This window comes from Ceratotherium simum, chromosome 8 (assembly GCF_057802395.1).
Source record: "Ceratotherium simum simum isolate JZ-2026a chromosome 8, ASM5780239v1, whole genome shotgun sequence".
Taxonomy (NCBI): domain Eukaryota; kingdom Metazoa; phylum Chordata; class Mammalia; order Perissodactyla; family Rhinocerotidae; genus Ceratotherium; species Ceratotherium simum.
Genome location: NC_141907.1, coordinates 82199458 through 82219544, shown reverse-complemented (window position 1 = coordinate 82219544; position 20087 = coordinate 82199458). Strand labels below are relative to the sequence as shown.

The window sequence follows — 20087 nt, the reverse complement described above, 5'->3', positions numbered from 1 at the left end:
GTGTTGTGAAGCTTCAGCTAATTCTTACTTTTATAATGGTACTATTATGAACTGGTCTTTTTATGCAGTGATCATGTATAATTTTCCAAAAAACAAATAGTCGTATTTAATCATTTAAAATTCTTCCTTGAAAAAAGAAAAAGAATAAGTTTAAAGAAAAACGAAAAGAACAGAATGAAAGTGTAAAATGAAAGTACTGAGACAGAAAGATAAAAAGGTAAATTGAAAACTAAGATAAAATAAATGAGTTTTAAGATAAAGCCAACATTGAGGCAAGTTTCAACCAGAGAAGGAGAGAAACTCTGTCTTGTTTACACCGTTTCTACTCGCCACTGATTCTATCGACACTACAAGCACCCGAGAAAGAGCAAGTAACCAGTAAATGTACGTTTATAGGTTGAGTGCCAAGGTGCAGAAGGCTTGTCCTAGACCCTTCTGTGCCTAAAACCACATGACATGGGTTATCAGGTTCCTTGAGCCACTAAATATCCATTTTTGCACAAAGCAGTTTGAGTTAGGTTTCTGTATGACTAATACAATTCTTTTCTAAATAATCTCTTTAATTTTGCTCCTTCATCTATGCTCATTCTTTTTCTGCTACCTTTCACCAGTCTTTTTCATTCTTTCTAAACTTTTCTCTCTTCTCATCGTTTCTTAAGTCTTTCTTCATTATTCTTCCCCCAAAATCATGAAATTTGAAATCAGAAATCTTATTTAAGCTCTAGCTAAAATTAATCTTTTTGAAACTCAGTCTCCCCATCCATAAAGGGTTGATGTGAACAATCAGTCTAGAGGCTGGGTTAAGGGTAAAATGAGATTATGAATGTAGAACTTCCAAACCACGAAGTACCATATATATTATAGGAGAGGTGGTTATGTTTACTTCGTTCGTTTTGTTTTTCCTTCTAAAACCCTCGTTTACTTTCCTTTTTTTCTTTCAATAATCCTCCTTCCTTTCTCTTCTAATTGTTCTCATCTTCATCCTTCCTTTCCCCACTTCACATCTTCCATTTTCCTTCTCCTCATCTCCTTCAATTTTTCATTTCTCCCCCTCCCCTCCTCCCCCGCTCCATGATTGGTGTGTATGGCTATGAGTCACTCTGAGTGTGAGAATACTATAGTACTCAGTCTGAATTGGCGAGGGGCAGAGACAGAGGAGCTCTCCCATCTGCACCAGCCAGAGGGAATGATGGAGCAAGCTAAACTCTCCACAGAAAAGGCTAGCAAAGTAGGTCATGGTTTGCTCTTGAAATGTAGTCCCAGGTATGATCTTACTAGTAGGTAAAACTTTATTATCCACGGCTGTGTTGAAGTTATCATGGGAATACATGTGTACCATGCTTTATACAATGGAAATATTCCTGGTAATTTGTAAGTCAATTTTTAAGAAATAAGATCATAACTGTGATAAAATAAGAACTATTACTATTTAAAGAAACATCTGATGAAATAAGAACTATTATTATTTAAAGAAACATCTTAATCAATCTTTCTGTAAAGTAAAAATATTCTTCTATAAAGATGAAATCTCCTCCAAGTGCAGCCATCTATTAATATAGGAAAAAATGAATAGATAAATATCTAAGCTTTAACTGTATAGAGATTTAAAAATAAAAATGCAGTAAATGAATAGGAGTTATAAGACACAGAAACTAAGTACCAAGGTATGATAAAATGATATTTTATAAGAATGAATTTGATTAAAGAAGCAAAATTAATATTGTTTCTTTTGTCCTATATCCAAGGTAACATCCATCTTTTCTTATAATTTTCTTTGCATGATGAAGTCTAATCTTCTTTATAAATAAATGATTGATATTAGAAACTATAATGCAGAAATTTGGACTCTATAAACTGAACCGTGCTCCATAGATCACTTGACCAATATTAACGTCTGGTGCCATTTGGAATGCAGAAAAGAAATCCTCTAAGAGTAAAGTGCGTTAATCAGATGCTCGGTATAAAACAATTTTTTAAACAAAGACTGGGGCCGGCCCCATGGCTTAGCGGTTAAGTGCGCGCGCTCCGCTACTGGCGGCCGCAGTCGGATCCGGGGCGCGCACCGACGCACCGCTTGTCCGGCCATGCTGAGGCGCGTCCCACATACAGCAACTAGAAGGATGTGCAACTATGACATACAACTGTCTACTGGGGCTTTGGGGAGAAAAGGGGGGAAAAAAGGAGGAGGATTGGCAATAGATGTTAGCTCAGGGCCAGTCTTCCTCAGCAAAAAGAGGAAGATTGGCATGGATGTTAGCTCAGGGCTGATCTTCCTCACAAAAAAAAAAAACAAAAAACAAAGACTGATTGTCTATCTATCTATCTATCTATCTATCTCATAGATGACATGAGATATGTAGAGAGATATATACATACACCTGCATAACACCTACATATCTCTATAGATAGAGACATAGATATTACTGATTTCACATTACAACATTTTATATTATTATTCAGATATATATACGTCTGTGTGTGGGATTGCTTTCAATGAATGAAGTAGATCATCTGCATTTCAAAGTGAGATAACCAGAATGACCAGTCAGCATAGTAGAAGTGAATTTAACTATGTATTTCACCCACTTCTAGTTCAATAGCAATAAGCCCACTTCATCATTTCATTACTTTTTTAATAGATTAGCACATGCCAGGCAGCCATTGCCTGGACAGAAAACGCCCCCAGTCCATTGAAGAGGTTGAAGTTGATCCACCAAAGGCTGGTGAGCTTCGAACTAAGGTAAATATAAATGAGACTTTTAGTAGGTATGGATGTGGAAGTGTGTGTTTACAATAATTTTACAATTTTAGGAGAACAAATGGCATTTTCTACTTAAAGATAAATAAGATTCCTTCTGCTTTATACTTAGATCCATATTACCATATATAATAGTGAGGTCATTTCATTTTGTTACAGTGGCACAAATATATATAAAAGCTGAAATATCATTAAATGCTTTAGATACACTGTTGTTTTTAAATACTTTGAAAATCAACACAGGAAATTATTGACACATAAACTTCCTATTTTTTTCACAATTACAAAATTATTCTGATATGCAGCTGTATGATAGAGCAGACACTCTATTCCCAGTGGCCATAGCTAAGAAGACAGGGCTCCCTCCCCCCACCCAGCTCCCACCCATAGAGGTTCTACTCTATGTAGCTGACCTAGAATACTGGAGGCCAGATGGCCCCCTTCCTCACCATCCCTTGCTGGTATGTTCCACACCGCGAAGGGCAGGATGAGAAGAATTTGGGCTACCATTTGCTGGCTCATAGGGCTAAAGTGTCACTCCAGGAGAAACAAGCCAGCCACCACCCTCATCCCCAACTGTGATGCAGTAGCATAGAGGTTCTAACCAGGGAGAAGGGCAAGAAAGGAGGACCGTAGCTGCAGCTCTGATGAGGTGGCTGACTTTATCTGGAAGACAGTGTGGAGGAACTCATGACTTAAGGCATTGTCAAAAACAATAGAGATCTTAGTGATGAGCAAATAAGAGAAGGCTAAACGCTCCATGACACTAGTAGCAACAAGTTTAACAGAGAGAGCCAGGGAAAAGAGACAATTAAAAGGGGCCCTGCTAAGACCACATTTGTCCCTGGGGTTCCAGAAGGCTGTGGGCATGCGCTAGGCTGCATCCACTCAGGAGCAACCAGAGTGGGCACTTGAGAGCTACTAGTCACTGGCTGAACATGGGGCAGACTCGAAAGCATTCCCCGAGATACACACAGATCCATCACCAAAGAATAAAAGCCTTACTGGCTCAAGGGCTTGAGCACAACCTTTGATCAGGTACTAGCAAACATTAAGCCATGCTGATCAGGAAAAATTGAAAGCCTGAGCATGATACCAGAGATTCTCCACTGGTGGAGAGTCAGGGTGAGGGGGAATAGACTTCACGGGATTAGTCTACATGAGCCACTAAACAAACCAACAAAAACAGTAATATTAATTGTTACAATCCAGAGGGAATGTTGGATGGAGGGGAAACTAATCAGAATCCAGAGATGCTACAGAATATTACCTAAAATATCCAGTTTTGAACAAAAATTGCAAGACATATAAAGAAACATGATAGTGTGACCTTTAAACAAGAAAGAGAGCAGGCAATCAAAATTACCTTTGAGAGGTCCCAGAGATTGGACTTAGCAAAGACTTCAAATCAGCTATTATAAGTATATTCAAAGAACTAAAGAAAACCATATTGAAATAGTTAAAAGAAAGCACGATGACAATGACTCATCAAAAAAGAGAATATCAATAAAGAAATAGAAATAAAAAAAATGGAGTTGAACAGTATATTCAATGAAGTGAAAAATTCACTGGAGGTGCTCACGGCTCACAGTAGATTTCAGCTGGCAGAAGAAATAATCAGCAAACTTGAAGATAGATCATTTAGAGATTATACAAGCTGAAGAACAGAAAGAAAAAATGAAGGAAGAAAAATAAACAGCCTCTCAGAGACCTGTGGAATGCCATTAAGCATATCAACAGATGCATAACAGGTGTCCCAGAAGGAGAAGAGAGAGAAAAAGGGGCAGAAAAAAATATTGAAAGAAATAATTGCTGAAAACATTCCCAAATATGCTGGAAAACATTAACCTACATATCTAAGAAACTCAATGAATTCCAAGTAGAATAAACAGAGATGAACACCTAGACGTATCATAGCCAAAGTCTATGTTCAAAGAAAAAGGCAAAAAAAAAAAATCTTGAAATGAGCAAGAGAAAAATGACACATCACATACCAGGAAACCCCAGTAAGACTACCAATTAACATCTGAAACAATGAAGTTCAGAGGGCAGTGGCATGACATATTCTAAGTGCTTAAAGAAAGAAACTATCGACCAAAAATCCAGCAAAACCATCTTTCAAAAGTGAAGGTGAAATACATTCACAGATTTTAAAAAGACTGAGATAATGTGTTGTTAGCTGACTTGACTTACAAGAAATATTCAAGAAAGTTCTTCAGGCTGAATTACAAGGTGTAATAATTTTCCCTGTTAAGTGCAAATTTTACTTCATACATGAAATATTTCACCAAATCTAAAATTAACATTTATTCTTATTTTTTTGATAGTTATTTGTTTTTAAATTAAAGCACAAATCAAGAAAACAAAACATCCAAACATCCATCAGTGGTATGATTTAATTCAACCTTTTGTAGATGTTTCACTTTATTAAAATTCACTTATTAGTTACTGAACAAAAATTTACATAAAACATTATTATATCTGAATATAACCAAAGGATAAAAGTTCAGACTTTTAGGTAATGAGGGAATATTTTAAAATATCCACTTCAGATGTTAAAGACACTAGGTAGCCCATTTGTTGGTAATAACTGAACCCACATTCTGAAATCTTAGAAACGCATGTATCTGGTTTACAACAAACATATGAGCTACGGGATTGTGTGAGACTCCAGTTCACTGCCACCTTTCAACACTATGGCTAAATGTTGTTAGCGGGGATGTTCCAGCTGGGATTCTTCTCTCACGTTCCAGAGAACTGCATTACATCCTGTCTGATCAGGAGCCGGTACCATCCGCACTGGGATGTCTGCATCTTGATTCCAAACCTTTATTATTAGCCATACCACATTTTCAGTCTTTCAATTCGCACTTGCTCAAAATCTAGCATTTTATGAACTGATCAATTGTCGATTGTTACCTGCAGAAAAATTTATTTCCATCCAATACATGCCATGGAAACCTGGCTGCCTGCTTCCCCTGTCAACCAGGGGTAAATCATTTCTCACTCTCTCTCCTCTGAGCACTCTGTCTCTCTCTTCTCCTTGGCATCTTTCGTGGTCACTGACAACGAACAATCCATTTTAAACACCCTTTGGTGGAAAATTACACTTCCTGCCAGAGTCAGATTTGGAAAAGTTTTTACCAGTGACCTTGGCTAGGATGCTTTCTGTGCAATGTTACTAAAAATTCTCAGCAGCAGCATTTAAGGAATTTCATTTCCTTTTCACTTTATTCCTGTTAGATATAGAGAGTCAATATCCCTTTCTTTACTAAATAAACAGTTAGTGATAAAATTCAAAAAACTTTTTAGCAGATTAAGTATAGCCTAAACTAACTAGCAAAGTGGTGATAGTGCTCTGCACGAATTAAAATGCTTAGAAAGAGAAACAGTTTCTTTCTTCAGTCGACCCTGTCATCTTGTGACCATTTCACAATAGTGAGGGAGAGAAACAAATAGTGTGTTTCTTCTCATCTTTCTTATCCTTCTCATGGCATGTACTAGCTCATCTCCTACCAAGATCTGGCACCCAACACACTAAGGAGAATTGATCCATAATTGATACAGAACGCATAAAAAAAATTCCTGCCAGAGATGCAAGAGTATTCTAGTTTGTCCACATCCTGCATTTGGTATTATCAGTCATTTTAATTTAGTTCTTCTACTGGGTATATAGTGATGTCTCATTATGATTTTAATTTACATCTGCCTGATGACTAATGAGTTTGAGCACCTTTCATATGCTCATTGGCCATTTGGATATCCTTTGTTGTGAAGTAGATGATAAAGTCACTTGTCCATTTTTGCTAATGAGTTGTTCTTTTTCTTATTGATTTGTTGTTTTTTTAACATATATATTCTGGATATGACCCCTCAGTTGATTGTAAGTGTTGCAAATTTCTTCTTCCAATCTGCGGCTTGCCTTTTCACTCTCTTAATGGTTTATATTTATGAAAGGAATTTCCTAGTTTTACTGCAGTCGAATTTACAAATCTCTTCCCTAATGGTTAGTGTTTTTCGTGTCCCAATTAAGAAACCATTGCCTGCCCCAAAGTCTTGAAGAATATTTCCTTGTTTTTGTCTAGAATCTTAGCTAGTTTTCACGTCACATTGAGATTTATAAATTTCCATCACCTGGGAGTGATCGTCTTGTGTTTATGGTGAGGCAGAGATCCTCATTTCATCTTATTTCTGCCTACGTGTCAAATTGACCTGGCATCGTTTGAAAAGTCTGCTGACCCCACTGCACTACAGTACCATCTTTGTCATAAATCAAGTGACTAATATGTCTGGATCTCTTTCATGTCTTTTCTGCTCCATTGATCTATTGGTCTATTTTTTCTATCCTTGGACCAAAACCAAATGGCCTTATTGTTATAGATTGATAATAAGTCTTGATAGCTTACAGAGTTAGTCCTATAACTTGTTCTTCTCCAAAATTTCCTTGACTATCCTGGACATTTTGCACTGCTGCCATGAAATAACTCAGATTATTGTAATTCTGCATCACAATCCTTACCAAAATTGTCTGTAGACTTAGGCCTCAAATCTTTCTCTTCCAACTTATACATCATCTTCGAAAATTGCCACACTGGATTGTCAGACATGTTCATATAAAGATATAAAATAGAAGGGCATCATACTGAATAAGAAACTTCACTGTACAATTCACTTCTAAAATTTGGAAAAAGAAATAAAGGAAATGAGTCAGCATTGGACTGAACAATCAGACTGGCAAAAAGTATCAGAGCTCCAAGGATCAATGTGTGCTGAGCAGAAACAAAGTGCAATGGAGTGCAGCTTATATATGGCACCAGTAGAATTTGTTCATTTTTCTAGGTTAATTAGCAGCACAAAATGGGAGGATTTAGAAGATAATTAGAAAGAGAAGTGTTGACATCGCCAGCCAACTGTCCTCCTCTCCAGGCAATGTGGTGCTTATCAATTATCAATGCCCCCTCTCCCATTTCTCATTCAAATCTCAGTACAAGCTCAGCCCAAAGAACACCATCCTTCCACACACTGCTCTTTGGCACTGACAGACCCTTGAGGAACTGTTAACGGGGCTGCTTAATCATTGACCATCATACAGCATTCAAGTCCAAAAAGCTTTGTGAGGTTTTCTTTCCGATTATGATCTCTTGCTGAATTCCATATCTCATTGAAAAGCCCTGGTTAAGAAACCCTGCTTTCTTGTGTAATTCATGCAAATAAGAAAATTTTCCTACATAATTACACACCATCAAAATACAACCATCAAAATTAGAAACTTAACATTGATATATTATTAATGTCTAATCACAGACTCCATTCAAGTTTTGCCGATTGACCAAATAATCTGCACTTTGATAAAGGACCCACCCTAACATCCCACATTGCATTTAGTTTTCATATCCGTTTGGTCTCCTTCAATCTAGAACAGTTCCTCAATCTTTCCTTGAATATCATGGTATTGACACTTTTGAAGATTACAGTGCATTTATTTCGTAGAATGTCCCTCAGTTCAGTTGGTGGGATATTTTCCAATTAGACCAGGTTATGCACTTCCGGCAAGGGTGTCACTGAAGGTTTATCATTACATCCTATCAATTGATACATGATTTTGATTTATCCCATTAGTAGTGATCTTTTTTATATGTTGTGCCCAGCTTTTCTAGATGTCCTTAGTAGGAAGTTGAATCTGAACGATCCTAGCTCACCGTAGCCGGAAGCTGAACTACCTGTGTATAATTTTTAACTTATACTTGATGACAATCTTACAAGTTAAGTACAAGTGTTCTAATTATACAAATGAGGTACTTGGTGTTGATTTTTTTAACTAGCAAATTGAAATAGGAAAAAAACAGAACATGAAGTTCATTCAGAGTACAAAAGATGAGAGAACAGCCCAAAATACTTTGGAAAACAAAAAAGGGTGGAGAGGAGGATTATTTTAGTTAAGGGAAGTAAAACTAGCAAGTGTTAATGGACAGGTAGATTTTGCTCAGAGAACTGAATAAGGGGTTGAATACAATACCCTGGACACGTGATCAGTCAGAGATTTCCTATGGTCAGAACCAAGGTGGAGAGACTTGAGCTGGCCAGGACAGCTATTTTGACCAAAAACTTGAGGAAACAGATCGGGAAGACAGACAGAAAAATGTCTTCCCCCTCCAAAGATCAGGAAGGAATAAAAGAAATAGGTCAGCATTGGACTGAACAATCAGACTGCCCAAAAGTATCAAAGCTCCAAGGATCAATGGGTGCTGAGCAGGAGAAAAATAGTCAAGACAATATCTGGGTGGAAGTTGTTGGTGCTTTAGACATGTACCAAGTGAACAGTGTGTGACATGAGAGGAACTTGCGATTTGCCGCCAACTCCATTCAGCGGTGGGATCTCTTCACGCTGGAGGAAAGCTAACCGACATTTGTACTGGAATCACTGGGGACGGAAACCAGTTATAAGGAGGAGAAGGAAAGAAAACTGTGAACCAAGGCATAGTCTTCAAAGAAAAGGCATTCCTGCTTGTCCTTTGTGATACTAGCCGTGAGCCGTGAACTAGTGTGCCAGGACCAGGACAGGAACTGGACGAGAAAAGCCTCCTGTTTTGGCGTCTTCTATTGGGGAGGGTGGGGGAAGGCAGGGAAAGGAGGGCAGTGCAGGGAGAGAAGCATGAGTTCGGTACTAATGAGTTTGGTATTACCCAGGAATTTCTTCTGTTTGAGCATAGGTTTCAGAATAGACCATAAAGTTTGGGTTGTTTGCTGTATCACAACCCATAGAACACATAGCTCTTCTTGGCAAAAAGCTAAAAAGTACTTCACTGGTGTTTGTGATGTTCAAGAGGCCTAGGGAAAATTATACAGAGACAAACTGAGGGTTTTTGGTCCTTTTTCTGAAACGGCTATACCACATGGGCACAATCAATAACATGTCAAATTTACAGCCCAGGCCTTGAACAATATACTCTACCTCTAGATTTGGAAATACTCGTTTTTCAGAAAGATCTAATTTTATGACAAGGCATTTTATCTCCAATCATTTAATCACCTTTCTGATTCTATCTTCTGGGCTCTGTGGTTCTGATTTGCACATCCTAGAAGGGAAAACAGAGTTCCTTTTCCTGTGATTTGGGGCAATGAGGGAGCTGGAGTTGTGGAGAGTATTGGAGAAGGTGTAACCAGTGTGAAACCAGGTAGGTAACCAGGCAAGATATGTACCAACCCAGTAAATTCTTTCCTAACTCACTCCCTGGCATTTCCCCAAAACCACCATAAAGATAGCCAAACTCATCACCTATTGACAAAAACGTTTAAATACATTGACATACCAGATTAAAAAATAGGCAGTCTGAGATCCAGAAGCTTCCAATTTTGTGTTTAACTGAAAGGACTCAAAGAAACAGAATTTTTCTCCACTCACTTCCACAGAGATTGTCTCTAGTCTGCCTATCCCAAGTTAAACTAAAAATTGCAAATATATGCACTATTTGGAATATCCTGAGATTAAAAGTACGTATGATTAACAGCTTTTCCCCCCCCACACACACACACACACTCTCACACACACAGTCTCACACATGCATACTAATCCTTTAAATTGTCTGAAGTAGGCATCATCTATAATCAAGTTTCCTCCAGAATATGTAGATACTTCCTCCACACTGGATATAATTCATTTCAAACACTTTGCAAGATGCTTTACAATATCACATATTATTCTAACAGCAAACATATGTCATAGATATTTTATGTATGAGCAAGTAGAAACTTTGGCAAATTAATCATCTTATTCAGCTGATTGAGCTACTTAATGGCAAAGCTAGGATTAAAACACAGGCTGCCTCACCTCACACTCTGGGCTCTTAATCAACGATATCATGTCTCATAATGAGTATTAATTCTAGCATTAACACTAGAGTATTCATTCATTCTTTCAACAAATATTTATTAAGCGCATACTAAGTGAAACACTCTGCTAGGCTCCTGGGATAGAACACTAACCAAAATAGACAAGCCTCATACCACAGATATTGGTGTCATTCTCAGACTTGGGTCTCTATTACCTGTGAACCTCAATGTTATTAGAGACAAATTCTCAATTTTTATTTTGTATTTTGAAGGTCCACTTGCATTAAAATTGATCTTTTTCCAATCCAAAGTGAAATGATAATTACCTTCAAAAGATAATAAGTATCATTACAACACATTGGCAACATCTACTACAAACAACGTCGTGTCAATAAACTTGGTGTTTGTGGCATTCCAAACCTCCCCCCAAGCTGGTGATCACTTCCTTTGTTCTTCTTTCCTCGGGAGACAAAGTCTCAGTGTTCTCTCTTCCTGAGTGCAGAGAATGCAGCTCCTGCTTACACCCCAAGGGCAACTTGTGCGTGAAAGAAAAGTTAGTTCCAATTTCTTGGCCCTCTTTTCACCCAATTTGCTTTCACTCGGACAGGTGTTGACCGGGAGCTACAATCCTGTCTTTCTCTCCTTGTCACTTTACGTCTCTGGGAAATAGTGCTCTTTCTCCAACTGGATTAACGTTGGATGCAACCAGCAGGTTTACCTGCAGAGGAGGTAAGATTTGCCATCTTTTTGGCACTAGCGCATTCACTGAATACACTCTTGTGCATGAAATTGCAGTGGGGAAAATTGATGCTGGTGCTCCCGTGGATACAGTCTGTATCGTGAGCTGTGAGGTGCCCACAGGCTTTGGAGGTGTGTTTAACGTGGCAAGGGTAAGAACGTACTTCTGTGTTGTTTTTCAGTGACTCTGTCTATGTCCTGGGAGCCAGGCAGTCAGAGAGCTTCTCCCATCAGAGAAAACCAAAGTGGCTTTTTTTCTTCCGAATTAACACTGGAGCATCAGCTTTGCATGGCTAATAGAGGTTTATCTTGTGCATTTGTAGGTCACCCCCGGTTCCACCTGTGTGGTCTTTGGACTTGGAGGAGTCGGCTCAGCCATTGTCATGGGCTGTAAAGCCTCTGGTGCCTCCAGGATCATCGGGGTTGACATCAATGGGGAGAAATCTCCCAGGGCAAGAGCATTAGGAGTCACTGATTGTCTCAACCCTCGGAACCTTAAGAAGCCTATCCAGCAGGTGGTGGTGGAAATGACGGGCTTTGGTGTCAACTTTGCCTTCAAGGCCATCGGACCCGTGGATACCATAGTATGTGGGCTTGGGGCACAGTGAGGGGGAGCTGCGTGTCAACATGTGGGTACACATTAAATTAACTTTACGAAGACATGAAATTAAGGTTTGAGCACATGCTTACATGCCTTGCGCTGTGCTGAGATATTTACATACTTTATCCCATTTAATCTTCATATCATTTTATGAATTAAGTACTAATCCCCATGTTTAAGATTGGAAAATTTAATTGTGATTAAGTTAAAGCAGCTTGCCTAAGATCTCCCGGGGGGATACCACGTACTATTCTATTCTATATTATTTCTCCCATATAGCTACCCTAAGAATATGTTTTAGAATTGTGAGTCAGAAGAGGTGTGATTTGAGGAACTGAGATGCTAATCAGTCTCTTTCTGAAATTAGGTGGCGGCTTTGGAGTCATGCCATCCGAGCTACGGAGTGTGCGTGATTATCAGAGCAGCACCCTCGAATTCACAACTCTCCTTTGACCCAGTGCTGATTCTCTCTGGGAGAACCCTGAAGGGTGGCATTCTGGGAGCTAGGTCTTTGTTTTCACTCCACCTTTTCCAGAAACCTGAATACCTGCATTCTCCTTGGCAAGAAACAGAAGGGTAAAAGGTAGGAAAAATATTCCTCTATGAAAGGAAATAGAAGACAATTTGTAAAATAGAAAAACAACCCTTAACCTTTCCTACAGGTGTTTATTACCTGTGGGAGCAAAAATAGATTAAGATTTTGACATTATTAATAAGATATAGAATAGTCACATTTCAGGCGGCTCATTGGGACCCAGGTCTTCATAATTGGTGCAGAGTCATCTTACATCTCCAAGTCACTCCCCAGCAGAGGATAAGACCGGAAGGAAATCTCACTCTATTGACCCTCAATTCTCACCTTAATCACCCTAATTTTCTATTTAAGAATAAAACAGACAACTCTAATGTGGCGAGTTGACTCTCTCTTTCCCAAACAACACCTCCAAACCCCTCTCTCGCCACGCCTCACACCCAGACCCAGTATGCTTCCAGACCAGCACTGTGCAAGAGAATTTTCTGCAATGATGGAATGTTCTATAGCTGTGTTGTCCAATTCAGCAGCCACGAGCCATATGTAGCTATTGAACACTTGAAGTATGGCTAGTGCACCTGGAAAACTGACTTTTTAATTATATTTAATTTTAATTAATTTAAATGTAAATAGCCACATATTTTGAACTTATTTAGAATATGTATTTAAACAGCCACCCTATTAGACAGCACAGCTGACTTTTGCTAGAATGCTCAGATAAGATTAATCTGAGGGAATTATGGCATGGAGCTTGAAAGCATGAGCTCTGCTGTCAGATCACTTACTAGACATGTGACTTTAGCAAGTTATTTAAACTCGTTAACTGCCATCCCATCCCTGAAACGTGGGGTAAATAATAGTTCCTTTCTTTCCTGATACGATGAGAACTAAATGAGAAAATGCAGGTAAAGCACTAGGCAAACACGCTGACACATATTGGGCACAAAATTAACGTTGAATTTTAGCAGTAACAACAACGAGGAACAGCCGCTTATTGGCCCAGACAAAAGATGAGGAGGAAGGCACCTGTATTGCAAAAGATACTGGAGGATGTTTTGCTGTTTTAAAATATCTGGGGGCTCTTTCCTTTCCTCATTGGTGCAGCTTTGCACAACTTGACTGAATGTAAATAAAATTGGATTAGTATGTGGATGTCAAATACTAGAGAAAACTTTGCCATTGATCAACCTCCCATTATGAAAGTTTCTTTTTCTAGAAACTCTAGATGTCTGAATTTTCCACTTCAAATAAAAACTCAATTTAAAAAGTAAACTATTTCAAAAGTGATTGGGGGGGCCGGCCCAGTGGCACAAGTGGTTAAGTGCGCATGCTCCGCTGCGGCGGCCAGGGGTTCATCGGTTTGGATCCTGGGCATGCACCAACACACGGCTTGGCAAGCCATGCTGTGGCGGCGTCCCATATAAAGTGGAGGAAGATGGACATGGATGTTAGGCCAAGGCCAGTCTTCCTCAGCAAAAAAAAAAGAGGAGGATTGGCAGATGTTAGTTCAGGGCCGATCTTCCTTACAAAAAAAAAAAAAAGTGATTAGGCCGCTGCTGGGAATGACTAAGCATAATTGACACTGATATTTCTTCTCAGTGCTGGCCGTCCTTGGCTTCACTAGAGGAATTTATTCTCATTTTCTACAACTCCTCGTTATGTATCTGTCATGTCTCCTTCCTCCAACACTATATGCAAACACACTGAGGAAAGTCACTCTTAATAAGGTTCTCATTCTGGACAGAAACATCTGTGATGGTTTTTTCCTTTCATTCACTTACGTGCTGACAAGATTCTAAGTTACTCAAAATCCTGCATACCAATTACGTAATACCCAGGTATTTTAGTACAAATTGTCCTATTAGACAACATAAAATATTTGTAGCCAGGGATCTGATACAGAGTACCAACTCCCTTTTTAAAAAAGAGCTGAACTTTTTTTCTTTTTTACCATGTCTTAACATTTCATAATAGCCTTAAATGCAATTTTACACAGCATTTATAAAGAACATAATGTTGTAGAAACAGAACTCTGCTAGGAACATAAAGATCTGGGTTCTAGGTTCAGCTTTGCCACGTTCTAGATGTGCATCGGTGTTTAAAATATACCCAGGATTTGATTTAGTCCAATATGGTAAAATGACAGACACAGAGACAACTTGAAAGGAGAATTTATTCATCATAGTTCCCGAGAGGACGGAGCGTGCCACGCCATGCAGGGCCACATGGGGAAGAACCAGGGTCAGTCGGGAGACGGAAAGAGCTAGGGGAAAACACGGGCCAGAGACATTACTGTGGAAAAGGCAAGGCAGGGTAGACAAGCTAAGCAACTTTCAATGGATTCTGGACTATAGAGGTGGTCCCTACTTACCTGGTAATTGGTCCTGGGGGGATTTAGGGCAGTAGATAGTGTCCCAATCTGATAAAAGGAGTTGGATGGGGGATTGGTTGGTTTGTACAGCAAAGGCGTACTGAAGCAAGCTGTTTGTTGCTCTAGAAATTAGCTACCACAAGGCCCCAAGATCTCGAAGCGTTACAAAATACAGAAAATGAAAAACATTATAAATATAATCAGTGAAAAATATTTAACCTCTCTAAACCTCAGTCCCTCAAAGTTACAAAAACAGGGAAAATAATGCCTGCATCTGTGTTACTCATGGTGATCAAATAGTAAACGAGATCTAGGCAGGGTGCCACCAGCATCTTCTGCAACTATTCTACTACACTACTCTCCAAAACCCCACTAGAGAAGTAGAGAAATTTATTTCTGAGGTTGAAAGGTTAGGTTTGTGAAGAAGATATATCTAGAGCCTCAGGTGGAGGGAGAAAGTGGTAACTCAAATCACACCAGCTGGAAGGTAAGCTGCTCTAGGAAATCATTAGTGCCCTGAAGGCAAAGGAGAGCTGTGGGCTGATGGCCCGTGATCATGACTGCACTGGGTCCACTCCACAGTCCATATAGCCCTCAGAGGGCTCGTCTACAATGCTAGGTAATCTCAGTATCCTGAGAACTCTCCGGATTCTGCTATGGAATTAAATTACCTTGCTTTGATGATTAGGAAAAGGATCAAAAGGTAAATGGTTTACTATCTCCCATGAATGTTTTTGCCAACTTTATGCGTAAACAGATCATTTGATTCTTTCGTTGGTTTTGATTTTTCTCAAATCTCATTATTGTTGACATTTTCTTCTACAGAGGTTAAAACCAGAGACTCTATTCCTAAACTGGTAACTGACTACCTGCAAAAAAAAAATCAACATAAATCCTCTTATAACCCATAAGTTGCCTTTTGAAAGAATCAACAAGGCATTTGAATTGCTCTGAGAGGGAAACTGGTGAGTATTTCTGTGTGAGTGGGGTGCGTGTCTGTGTGTATGTGTGAGAGAGAGATGTATCTATGTGAGCTATCTGACACGTGTGACTCTTACACCCAAAATTTTATGAAGAATGAGGTCTCAGATCAAGTACCAAAGAGGATGGTTGTGGGAAACAGTTTAGAGAACGACGGTGAAAGAGCGTTGTCAGTTGTGAGGAGCCCTCAGCCCTTTACACAGTCACTGTGTGACCTCTAATGGCTACCTTTGCCCATGTCACTGTCCTCATCCATAAATGGGGATAATGATACCCCCTCTTGAGAGAGAACACTATTAAGCTCAAATGTGAAAAGAAAAAGGAAGGTCCAATGAAAGATAAACTACTACAAAAGTACATTGCAATAAAATTTTCATTGTTATTTGCTTGAGTACTGATATATATGACCAAGAAACTGAATTCCAACTTAGCAACATACGATGACTAACACAACTTTGAAATGATCTTCGCTTGCGACAACATGGATGGAATTTGAGGGTATTATGAAATGATCTAACTTCCACCAGAAAATTAAATCTTTATTTACAAGATACAATTTGTGCTGCTTTTGTGGGTTTATTTTAAATCGATAGTTTACTATTTGATGTTTCAGAGGTATTTCTACTCACCATACATTCATTAAGTGTCTAATAACAACACTGTGCTAGTCCCACTGGAAAAACAGAGTTGAATGTAATCACTGCCTTCAAGTCATTGATGGTCCAGTGCTGGAGTGTAAGACACTGTATCCATCAATAACTGCAAGATAGGGCTGGATATGATGTCTGGCCAGAAAACCCAAGACTGGATTCAAGGCAGAGAGACCTCATTTCTGACTGGGAGAATGAGAAGCCCTAGGGGAGCATGTCACCCCTTAGCTGGGCCCAGAGCTTATCGACCTGTAATATGACATCTGGGTAAAAGGCACTGTAGAAATTTGAACTGTGTACAAGAACCCATAAAAGAGAGAACAAAACTTGCATATAGTAAGTAGCAAACAATCCAGTTGGCAAGCACCAGTTTGTGTTTAAGTAGAGTAGTGAGTGTGGAGGTCCTGATCACAAAATGTTTTCTACATAAACAAGTAAGAGTGGGAGAATGTTTCCATCTAAAGAGAAGTGGGTTTCCCTAGGATACTATCTTGCCTTTCCTGGGCATTACTCTATGATATTGCTATGCTAGAAGTGACTGACAGAAATCAACAATAGCTTTTGTTGAAATTATTGATGTGCACTGAGTACGTTGACTGAAATCAGCCGAGTTCCAAAACATCTGAAAAATATAGGTATTGGATTGTTTGACCTTGAAGTCACTTTCCAGCTCTGTGATGCCACCTGTGCTTCTATGCATGTTGAGTGCAGAGCTGATGAGACTAGGATTATGAGTTCTAAAATGCTGTGACCCAAAGAGATTTATAGAACTTTGAAACTGACCCTTAAGTAGCTCTTCAAAAATCTTTAGCTAAATATTCACTTCCTATACTCAGGCGGTATTCAAATAAATGTACCCATTGGTCGCCAATAGTGAGAGATATTGACATCACTTATCACTAGTCCTAGAAAAACAAAAACAACCCACATTATTGACAGTGGATTAGAAGCTTCACCTTCGTAGGAAAAAGATGAGCATGGTGGGAATTTAGCAAAATTGCAGGATTCTTCTCCATTTGAAGCATGCAGCTAACACAATGTTTCATACAATGGTGTATATGAGAAAATCTAAACTGACAGTCATAGAACACATAGATTTTCAAGCATTTTAAATTTAGTATTCTCAAAAAAATTTAAAGACAAAGGTCACCAAAACTGTGGGGGAAAATGCTAAAGGTGAAGATAGTTTCCTGAGGAGATGGGATAGGCGTTGATGCTAATTTAATGGCAAGCATGCGTTTATTTACAGGATGGTCGCTTTTGCGGAGTTCACAAGCACATAAAAAGATCAGAAGAGCTGCCATTTCTGCCCTTCACATTAACTACGACTAATAGGTAGTGACTACAAGTAAGCCTCAGATCTTAATTTAAAATAGTTGTCTTCCCTACGTTGAAACCCGATTTCAGAACTTGACCCTAAAAGAAGGCAGTTTTCTCCAACATATTCACCAAGTCCTTAAACAATTTACATTGCTGAATTGTACTATCAGGAAATGTTACCTCTCTTTATATGTACTTTATTGGAATTGGCTTGATAATTATTTATGATTTAGAAACATTAGACTTTGGCACCAATGGTAAAATAAATTAGCATTACCCTGTGTAATATTTACAGTGTATGTGGTAATAGAACAAAACAGAGTGCAGAGAACCCGAGATAAACTTTCATGAGGAAAAAAATGCAGACCAAGCCTCTGGGTTTTATGCAAAGACTCCTGGGCTAGATTATTATTAACCTTCCCCAACCCACTAGCAGAGGCCATTTGTAGAAACCTTTGTGCAAAGGGACCTGTTGAACTTAGCTTTCAGTGGGTATGGGCAGGTGTAACCTCTGAGGTCATTTGGCTGTCACCTTCATTTTTTTTTTTTTTTTTGAAGTCGGATGATTTTTTTTTCTTTAAAGATTTTATTTATTTATTTATTTTCCCCCAAAGCCCCAGTAGATAGTTGTATGTCATAGCTGCACATCCTTCTAGTTGCTGTATGTGGGACGCGGCCTCAGCACGGCCAGAGAAGCGGTGTGTCGGTGCGGGCCCGGGATCCGAACCCAGGCCACCAGCAGCGGAGCACGCGCACTTAACTGCTAAGCCGCGGGGCCTCATTATAGGAGGAAGAAAATCAAGACCCAGGGACGTGCAGTGCAGTGACCTACAAGGATCACATAGCCAGTTGCCAGCTGAGCAAATTCTCCTGCCTTCTTCCTACTCCTTCTCTACATCTTCCACAGTACTCTCACATCTTGTCATTTCACCCCTTGCACACAGTCCCTCAATCACACTGAGCACCTTTCAATCTTCCCCCACCCCTGCCCCTCAAAGGATGATGCCAGGCTCCCTGGTGTCCGACCCTTCACACATGTAGTTCCTTGTTCTGGAACCCATCCATGCCCAAACCCCGCCCCCACCAAACTCCACGTTCCTTAACTCCAGCCATTGTCCAAATCACAGTCTAGCAAGGCCTCTGAGCTCCCAGAAATCTAGGTCACATATACGTCCTCTCTGTTCCCATTGCACCCTCTACTTCCCCCATTACGACGTGTCAAACACCCTAATGTAATTATCTGATCAATTATTTGTTTGCGATATTAGACTATGGATTCTTTGAGTACCATATTCATTGTCATTACCCCAGCATCAAGTACAATGCCTGAAACATTAGAGTTGCTGAGTAAAAAAATTCTGTTTAAATGAATGAATAAATAAGAACATGAATTAATGAGCCAAGGGCCCTAATACAAATGCATTTAGAAGAGAGGAATTAGAATACCGCACCCATCTAGGGAAGCTGCCGACACGCAATGTATAACACATATTATTCTTCCTAACAGAGAACTATTTCACAGCTATTAAAAGCAGGGGTGTAGCACCACAGGAAATGAGGAATAAAACTATGTAAATGACATTGGAAGTGGAATACTGTGATGGTCCTCATGTAGCCACTCACAATTAGAAAAGGGGAGAGGCTATGGGAATCCTCCCTTTCCCACCAGAACAGTTCATGGCCAGCTGAAGGGTGATTAAAAGTCATGGAGTACAGTGGACTCTGTAACTGCGGATCCAAATGAGATGACCACTCAGGGCTCGCAATCTGTCTTTCCTTATTACCTCTGCCTCTGTCACTAAAATCAGACCTCGTGGTTGCCAGTTACCCGCTGGACTTGATTCAGGAGACATTTTCTGGTGGCCATGGGGAAATGGGGAGACAAATGTAGACATAACAAATGGGGGTGGGTAGACAATTTGTGTTTTAACATACTCATGCTGTAATCATTTTGTCCTTCCCACATTTATGGAGGCAAGTCCGTCATTTCCATGTTTGATTTTTTGTGTTTCAGCATCTGCTGTGTCCTCTTGTTTTGAGATCCCAGATAATAAAAATGGAGCATGAACATCCTCAGCAATGCTCTTTTCTGCCTTTTTCACCACCTTGATGACTTAAATGCAATATAAAGAACCCAAAACTGGAAAGAGGGCACTTCTGGAATTTTAAGAAATGAAACTGCTATAATAAAATAAACTATTTTGAACCTGATGTTTACATTTCAGCCTAAACCTTGAAAAGAAGAAACAAGAATTAGTGATGAAAAGGGTCTTCTATCCATACTAATGATCTTACTTTAAATTTGT

The 20087-nt window shown here is 39.3% G+C and overlaps 1 pseudogene; it reads left to right on the top strand.

Annotated features, from left to right (window-relative positions):
- The first annotated feature begins 1189 nt into the window (after nt 1-1189).
- Nucleotides 1190-12507, top strand: LOC101403933 (alcohol dehydrogenase 1-like; annotated as a pseudogene).
- The last annotated feature ends 7580 nt before the right edge of the window (nt 12508-20087 follow it).